Genomic DNA, 10,011 nt, shown 5'->3' on the forward strand with positions numbered 1-10,011 from the left:
GAATGTATTTATTTATAAACAAATGGTGATTGAGATACCGTTAATACAGCTGTAAAGAATGCAAGCACCTCCACACATTTCGTAGCTATATTTCAACGCCTACACATTGCAGCAACGCTCGAACAAAAATATTCCTCTTATTGATGAGCTGAGCGCATCGACTTTGCAGCGCTGAGACCAACACCTACGCGAAGGCGCTCACTCGTCCAGAACACAACGCATTCGCCCACACAAACAGGTTTACTCATACGGAAAGAATTCTTTCAGTGATGGAATTTCCACGGTTCCACGCTGCTCACAGACAGTGGGAGGCTGTCGAGGCGCATCACTTGGTTGGATGAAAAAATGCAATTGAACCTGTACTATATAACGGTACTTTGTTAAGCGGAAAAAATGCAAAGTAACATATGCATATGCAACCGATATCCGTTTATATCAGCGCCCACGCGCCCTCTCCACTTCGCCCTCGGCAACGCTTGCACACGCCGTTAGACATTAAATTTGCTGCTAAATTTTTCTTGTCTGGTTGATTGCACCCCTCTACCTACTGGCCAAGGCATAGCATTCTATAAGCGCAAGAACTGAAATGCGTCGCTGTGAGAATAATAGAAAAATTGTGTGGCAAAACAATTCAACCAATAAACAATGCCACACAATAGAAAACAAGAAGTGGAGAGGGGGGAGAAGAAACGAAGTGCGAAGCAACAATTTACTTGCAGCAAAGAGTAACACCAAACTCGTGAACTGGTGTTATCAATAAAAAAAACAATAAAAGAAAAACAACAATAATAATAAGGGCAATACATGACGCGCAACAATAATAGACGGGAAAACGGCGAGGCAGCTGTCTAATAAATACGCACATATGACCCACGATATGCAGAGGAAGCAATATGAGGGTGGTTTAATAAGTCACTAGGGGTCTACGCAGTTCGAAATCGGCTCTTAAATTTGAACAAAAAAAAATCATTTGATTTTACTCCCAAATACGAGTATAAAGAAGTAAAACTCGTGAGAACATCAAGTACTACTTTTGGTGCCGATAACGCCGGAGAAAACAAAAATCAAAGATGCTAAAAAGAAGAGGCAGTGTTGATTATAAGGCATTAGAGAGCGTCCCGGGGGAGTCAATTCGGCGCCGTTCGCAGCAACTTAGACTGACGTATGGAACAACCTGGTGAATTTTACGTCGAGATCTTAAATTGAAAGCATACAAAATACACCTTATACAAAAACTGAAGCTGCTCGACCTTCCAAAGCGGAATCGCTTTGCCCTTTGGGCTCTTGAAAAGTTCCAAGAAGAGACAAATTTTGTACAACGATGAGGCTCAGTTTTGGCTCAATGGGTATGTAAAAAAGAGAAATTGCCGCACTTGAGACGAAGCGGAACCTGAAGAGATTCAAGAGCTGCCTTTTCATCCAGAAAACACAACGGTTTGATGTGGTTTGTGGGAAGGTGGAATCATTGGCCCATATTTCATCAAAAATGTTGTCAGTGAGAACGTAACCATCAATGTTAACCGTTATCACGGTTTCAACAAGACGGCTCCATTTACCACACAAAATCAATCAATGTATTTATTGCGAATCACTTCGGTTTTGGGCCGGTCGATTGGCTTCCAAGATCGTGTAATATCACTCCGTTAGACTTTTTTCAGCGGGATATGTAAAGTCTAAACTTTATGCGGACAATCCCGCTTCGATTTAGGCTTTGGTGCAAAATATCACGCTTGTCACTCGCCAGTTGCCAGTCGAAATGTTCGAACGAGTCATTGAAAATTCAACTCAAAGGATGGACTATTTGAGAGGAAGCCACGGCCATTATGTGAAAGAAAAAATCTTCACAAAAGAAATGTCAAATAATGTTCTTAGGAAACCACGAAAAGGGGAACCCTTTAAGGGGCTATACCAGTGTGACGCATGAAAAATTAGGCGATTTTCGTGAATTTTTTTTAAAAGAAAGTACTAGATTGAATGTTTCAACGTTCTATGGACGTAATAAAATATATTTTTAGCTATATTAAAAAAAAAAAATTTTACAAAAATATTGAAAAATAACGGAGTAATGTGCTGTCTGCGGAAGTGCCAAAAAAAAAAGTGCCTCAACTGCTGGCATGATTCCGGTCGATTGAGTAGCTGAAACAAAAAAATTCAAAATGTTTATTAAACTTAAATATATTTTCTATACAATGGACTACGATCTTTGAAAAATATCAAAAATTAAGAAAATGGCGTAATTTTGAAAAAAGAAATCGTTTTTTTATGAAAAAAATTGTCGTTTTTTTAATGCCAAATTGACAATTTTCAGCCAATCAAAAAGATCGTAGTCTATTGTATAGCAAATGTATTCAACTATATCCAGTTTTAATTTGAAGTCGATCGGTTAATTTCTCGTTGAGTTATAATGTCAGCAAATTTGAAAAATGTCGTTTCGAGAAAAACGCGTTTAAAGTTTCACTTATATATGTTTGCACCTCTGAGCGGTCGCTATTTAGAACGCTGCCATTCAAAAACTATTTAAAATACGACCTCGCCGATTTCACAGGATATTTTTGAATATATAAGCTATCGAAAAAAGCAAAAAAAAAAATTTTTTTTTTGAAAGTGTCACACTGGTATAGCCCCTTAAACAACTATCACTCAAAACATCACTGAACTATAAAACTGCCCTCGTTCACACATTTCTACAACATTTAAGTGTTTTTGTGTACGCATATCCGTGCAAGTTTCTATGGTCGTCTGTGCTTACTCTAAGTCTGCGTAGTCGCAATCGTAACACTCTTCATTCGTATTCATATTGTGTATTAGCAGCGCCGAAGCGAGCGGTTGCGGAGGTGGCAAAGTGTGGGTCAGACAATGTTATCCAGCCGTAGAAGGCCAGTAGAGCAGCCATACAAATTGGTCCCCCATTAGAAATCAAGAAGTAAGCGCCATGGGGAGCTCTTTCATCATCAATGACCTCGCGTGACGAGCAAATACAAACTCACTCTAGCCAGTGTTGCTTAATAAAGTGGTGCACTGTGGGTTGTATGAGTTAAAGTTGTAAACAAAATTTTACGATGTGCAAATATTTCGGAAAGAAGAAATAGTTCGGACACAACCGAACCTTAATTATAATTAAATTGGAAATAGGAAAACGTCACACATCTGGCGGATATGGAGCTGGGATCGCTACAGTGTTGTGTTTTCGTTCAGAATGAGCCAAAAAAAAATATTTGAAAATTGGACGCTCTAAGCCGTCGAAATTTTAAAATTCCCGTTATTTTCTTAACACACTTCGTATGCAACAAGTAGCTGGCTCGGTTAGTGATCCCTCATATTTCGCTTCCTTTTTCCAAAATGGGTACGATTACGTAACAAGAAGACAGTGAACTAGAGGTATTCAAGGAAATTGTACAAGACAGTGGCTGAGACCTTATTAATGATCGTAGATGTTACGAAGGATAGTGAGATTGAATTTAACAAGCTTCTAAAACTCCTTAAAACCAGAGATTTCACTTTGTCCAATGCTACACGAAGCTACGGTTAAGAATTCTACAGTTTGAGCTCCTAAAGACTCGTAAGATAATTCAGAAACAGCAAAACAGATCATTTAAAATTTAGGGGATTGAAATGATACTTTTTTATATGAAATTAAGGGAGGTGATCCGTTTCGAGGTGCCCTACTTCTGTAAAGAAAAAGCACAGAAGCTTCAAATTTAATGGGGAATGATTATAATCTTTGAAAGAACATTCTTTGGCATTTATTTTTTGAAGACTATTTCTTCTAAATGTTGGACGCGGCTACGTCTCAGATGGTCCATCCGTTGAATCGAATTTTCGATGACTCGTTCTAGATTTTCGACTGGTAACCAGTGAATGATACGCTTGATGTTTGACTCCCAGGCCTGAATCAAAGCGGGATTGTGCTCGTAGACTTTATACTTTATATCGGGTTAGTCGCGGCTACGTCTCAGATGGTCCATCCGTTGAATCGAATTTTCGATGACTCGTTCTAGATTTTCGACTGGTAACCAGCGAATGATACGCTTGATGTTTGACTCCCAGGCCTGAATCAAAGCGGGATTGTGTTCGAAGACTTTATACTTTATATATCCCCACAGGAAAACGTCTAAAGATGTGATATCACATGCGATGTTTGGGAAATGGCGCCGCCTTAGTGAAACCAAATGTCGCCGAGATCATCAGCTTCAATTTCAGGTGTCAAATAGTCGGTTATCATGGCGCGATAAAGGTCTCCATTGAAGGTTACGTTGTCGCCATCATCATTTCTGAAGAAATATGTACCGATGATTCCACCGGCCCACAAACCACACCAAACCGTTGCTTCTTTCGGATGAAATGACAGCTTTTGAATCTCTACAGGTTGTTGTTCGTCCTGAATGCGGAAATTTTGCTTGTTTACATACCCTTTAAGCCAGAAATGGGCTTCATCGCTGAAGAAAATTTGTCTCGAAAATCTTGGATTTTCTTGGAACTTTTCAAGAGCCCATACAGCGTAGCAATATCGCTTGGAATGTTCAAGCGGCTTCAGTTTTTGCACAAGCTTTATTTTGTACGCTTTCAATTTAAGATCTCCACGTAAAATACGCCGAGTCGTTCCATACGTGCGCTGAATTGACTTTTCACGGTCTTCGTATTCACTCTTAGCTACAGCTGCTGACTTTACGGCTTCACTGCGTGCTGGACGTGGTTTTTTCGGTCGAATATTATCCATTAATGAATGCTGGATCTCAAGATGGATGATAGCGTTGCGAATAGTACGCTCAGTAGGCCGATTATGTTGATCATAAATCGAGCGAAACGCTTGAAACACATTCTTCACACAACGTAAGTCTTTCCAAGATGAAATGCCAAACAATACTGAACAAAAATAACATGACAGCTTGACACGACTCACGCGTGATCGGTCAAAAAAAGACTACTGAAAAAAGTGCATCTACTTGGATCACCCGTTACTGCAATGCTATGAACACAAGAGCTTATTTTTATTTACAAGCGTCTATGAAGGAGCTGCAGCGACGCTCAACACGTTCGCACCAATGAAACGTATTATGATTCAAACGCGATTTCTTGCCCTCCAACAACATTTTACTATAGTACATTGTTTATGAATACATTTTTGTACCATTTGTCGATATAGTGTAGATAAAATGTTGCAAATCAGATTGTGAGAGCAACATATGTACAAACTCATATACTTAGCATTGGCACGCGCTTGCTCTTGCACCCAATGCCAAGACGATGATAGCGGGGAGCGCATAGGGGCCCTTAGCTACGTACAAACACACTGCGGGACGGCGACGAAGCTGTGGCGCGCCGCTGACAGACACAATATGTGGAGTGTGAATTGCATTGAGAGGCTGCACTGAGTCTCCGCCACTAAATGCAGCTAGACAACCTAAAGCTACTAGTGACATTGCCTCTGCTGGGCGCGACTGGTTCTTCAATGGCTAATTGCAGAGGGGAAACAAACCGACAAAAATTCAGTAAATAAATAAAATGTGCATTATCATAGTCACACATATGTATGTATGTATTTATATTCACTCCGGAGGAATGTGCAACAAATATTTATTTTCTTTTTGTTTGTTTTTCGAAATGAAAATTGCTTCATGAGAGGGGGCATATGAGATTTATGAAGCGCTAGGCGCGGTGTCATAGTAACGATGAAAAATTGATGGCAATTTTCTCAAAAAATTAAGTTATTTCAACTAATTAAACAGAGTCTCCTGGAATGTTCGGTTTCTTTTCGTCTTTCGCTTAATTATCAGCTGGAAAGCTTTTACAAGAGTTTTCCGATCATTAAAAGGTGAAGTGTGAAAGCGATTAGCACAATACGCCTACAAATTGAATTAAGCAAACATTTGTTCAGCACTTTAAGAGATTTGGAATTTTTTATGGCCTACACATGCCACGGGTGAGGCTAAAAATCTAAAGTAAGAACCGGAAAATGTTTGTGTGTTTTTATAAGAATGTTGTGCGATCTAAATAAATGAGAGCGTTCCAAGAACATGGTCAAATGCTACGGAATAGGCACACAAATAATATAATTTATACGATTCCATTGAAATGGTGAAGAGAGATAAGCGATTATATGCATTTTACAATAAACAAGCCGTTAACTTCGGCTGTACCGAAGCTGTGATACCCTTCACCAATAAAAAAAAACTTCCTTGATGTTGATGCGGGGACTTGTTGCATACTGGACATAAACAAGGTCTGTCGCAAAAGAAACAGGAGTGTTAAAAAAACAACAAAAAATTAATATTTTTCAACAATTATATTTTTTATTCAAAGTAGTTTCCGTGTGCTTCGATACAGCGTTTAGCCCGGTCAATTAGCATTTCAAATGAGTGTTTAAGGTCATTTTTCGGAATGCTCTTGAGAATATCGGTCGTCGCCTTTTGGATAGCTGAAATGTCCTGAAACCAGTGTTCTTTCATGGGCAAATGAAGTTCTCCAAATAGGTGAAAAACACAGGGTGCCAGATCAGGTGAGTAGGGTGAGTGATTAATGCTTAATATGGAGTTTTTTGTCAAAAAATCAGTGACAAGCGTCGACCAATGGCAAGGCGCATTATCATGCAACAGGCGCCAGGACCCTTCCTCACGGTATTGTGGTCGAGCACGACGAATGCGTGACAAAAGACGCTTCATAACACCAAAATAAAGCACAGCATTAATCGTTTGGCCAGGTGGGACGAACTCTATACAATATATTTTTGACTTCTGAAGACGACCGACTTCTGATCGTCACTGAGGTCCTCACGACCTTCTTGGAATCGCTTAAAGCACTCATGCACATTACTACGGGATAGGCACTGATCACCATAAACTTTTTTTAACATTTGAAATGTTTCAGTAAACGTTTTAACAAGTTTAAAACAAAATTTAATATTTGCTCTTTGTTCAAAATGCATTTTACGACCGATGACCAAAAGTTGCTGTCACGTTTTGATCGATAACATCGATTGTTGTTATCCAATTGTCTTAAAATTTTTACGAAATGTCAACAAGAGATCAAACTTTTTATTTCATATACCCACCAATAGGTGGCGCCACCAGAAACAGTTATATTTAAAAAGTTCTGTTTCTTTTGCGACAGACCTTGTATGTACACACATATGTATATACATACGTCGATTCTGGCTAAGTACGAGTTTAACCTGCTACAGTATCCAGAACGAAGCTGCGCAAGCTCGATTCTCGCGCAACTCGAGCTCGTCGTATGCAATTGGTGGTGGTTTGACTCCAAGTGCGCTATACACTGAGAGGGAGTCGGTGAAGTTGGTTACGGCTCCACTGTGAATGGTCAGTACAGTGCATGTCTGATGTTAGTTGCGCCCGAAGTCTGGTCGGGGTATTGCCTTATGTCGTCGATATAGTAGATGAATGAGCATGCAGACCTAACTTTGTAGATGTTCAATAGGAGACATCAAGAGGCATTCCGTTATAGTCCGGGATACAGTGTTCTGGCATGTCTGATGCTTCCTCACCTGTGTTTCACTGCCGGGATTTCCTTGTCTGTTGCCAACAATTTTTCTTTGTCCTTCTATATTTGCTGTCGGCTAGCGACTCGAGAATTTTGCTGCGGCTCTGTACTTTGACAGTAATCGCGGATTATATGAGGTATGAAGGAGCACAGGCTGTCGAGTCTCACACCTAAAATCTTATGGTTATTGACCGTCGGAATTTTAACGCCATCGCCTGCAATATTAAGGTCAAGTCAGTATTTCTATGTCCAGTTTGTGAATTTGGTCATTGTGGATTTAGTGGGGGAGAGTGTTAGGTTTCGTGCGCCGCGGAAGCTAGAAAGGTCGGAGAGAAAGCCATTTACTTTTGAGCACATGCCATCGATTCCATTGCCTGACGTCATTATGCTGCAATCATCAGCATACGAGGTGATAGAAATTCCCGCTGGTGATTCAGGAAGTTTCGAGAGGTAGAAGTTAAAACAGCAAAGGGAGACACCATGGATGATTGGCGACCGCTCTGGCAGGTAAGGCAAAAGACACACAAAGTTTCCACTCAATTGAGGTAATCCTAATTATGGCTACTAAAAGCCAATATTTCTTAACAATATCCCGTACGATTTGCGATTTCCCTGCTCGCTTCTGCCCTCTTCTAAAAAAAATTACAGGTAAAGGGAACAACAAATGTGTCGAGTTAAAGTAGTTCAGGAGAGTATGTGGATACCTAATCTACCGCTATCTTCAATGCAACCAAGTTCTGTTTTATATATTTTAGATCAGTGTTACTATTGTGAATGGTTCATATAACAAACGAAAATTCCATTTTTTCATTTTTTTTTTTTTATATTCAAGACTTAAAATCAACTATAGTAATGAATAGAGAATCAAAATAAAGGTTCGCCGTATAGTTTTTTTAACTCGAAGGAAGAAGTTTACCCAATAAGAAACGCAATTGCGCCTGCGTCAGAAGACATGTTGGCGCAGGGTTGGTCATTAATTTGAAAGCTGTATTTTCTCATATATTTGATGCTTACTTCTACTTACCTTAATTTTTGTGATGAAAAGGTTTTACATAGTATATCGAGAATTTCTGAAATAAAGAAAATAAATTAGTGAATAGCTTCCTAAAATAAAGTCAGTTATAGCAAATATCTGAATTTAATATTTTACTTCAATCAACACTGTTTATATTATATACAATTTCATCAGCATATCCACCCACTTACATACGTAAATTTGTAGCGAAATAATATTTATTATAATTTTCTACGATCGGATGAACGCTTGGCGTTTCCTGTATGAGAAATGCCTCGACGATTGGAAAATTAAGCCTTCACGATAACACTTCCGACAATGGAAAGAGGCTAGTCGACTTCGCCGTGGCGCGTAAAATGATAGTTTGTGGCAACAGGTTTCAGCATCTAAACATCTATAAAGCGAACTGGCGCGAAAAGCTTAAAATGCTGGATAGCATGAAATGAGACCGAAATTTTACCAGAAGTTACGGCACCAAACAAATGATTTCAAGCCCGTGGCAGGTTTCCGTGAAGATAGATATGGAAACCTCTTAACAACTAGAATAAACTCGAAATTTGGAGAGAATATTTCTCATTCTTACAGCCAAATGGCGAAAGTAACGGACAACCAATCTACCGTGACAACATTGTCGTCCCGCTACTTGAACAATACGAGGTAAACATGGCTCTAAGACGGCATAAGAACAACAAAGGTCCAGGGCTCGATATTTTACCGGCAGAACTGGGGCACTATTCTGTATCTCGATTCGTAAATGTGTTCAATTCGAAATTCGGATCTACTTTATAATTATGCGAAAGTTGGGCCACCCTGTGCCAGAATAAATACGTACAATTATCGTTTTTGCTTTCTACAATTCAAAAGCTAACGAATATTTTATTCGAAAATTGGCTTGAAAATCCGAAATTCGAGTTACAGAATATAAAAAATCCGAATTCGAGTAAACTTTTTTTCGAATCTGCTTAAAACTGCGACCCTCATACATTTATGCAGAATGATGTTGAGCAAAACCATAAGCTCCGTCAAAACGCTGGAAAAAGTTGTACGAGTCGCTAACCTGAACTGCAGTGACACTGTCTATTCGAAAAATACATTGCTACTGGGTTATACAGACGATATTGACATCGTAGGTCTTAATAACAGCGCTCTGCAGCCTTTCCAGCTTCGAAAACGAAGCGAAGGAGGTTGGTTTTGTGATGGCAAGACGAAGTACCCGGTGGCCGCACACAAAGGTCCCACGCGCCTTGGGAACCACGTCACTGTTGATAGCTATATACATATTTTAAAAATGTAAGGATTTTAAGGATGTTCGGAACCAGCATAAACTTCACCAAAAATCTATACAGTCTTATATCAAGAATACCTCTAGACAGCAGCTGCTACTATATGATCAGTTAGGAATTTAGAAGCAGATTTTCTTATCAACGAACAAGAATAACACTCCATAAGTCTCTCATTATTTCCGTCCTATTATACGGCGCAGTAACATGGACGATGACGAA

Source organism: Bactrocera tryoni, chromosome 5, assembly GCF_016617805.1.
Source record: "Bactrocera tryoni isolate S06 chromosome 5, CSIRO_BtryS06_freeze2, whole genome shotgun sequence".
In the NCBI taxonomy this organism is placed as follows: Eukaryota; Metazoa; Arthropoda; class Insecta; order Diptera; family Tephritidae; genus Bactrocera; species Bactrocera tryoni.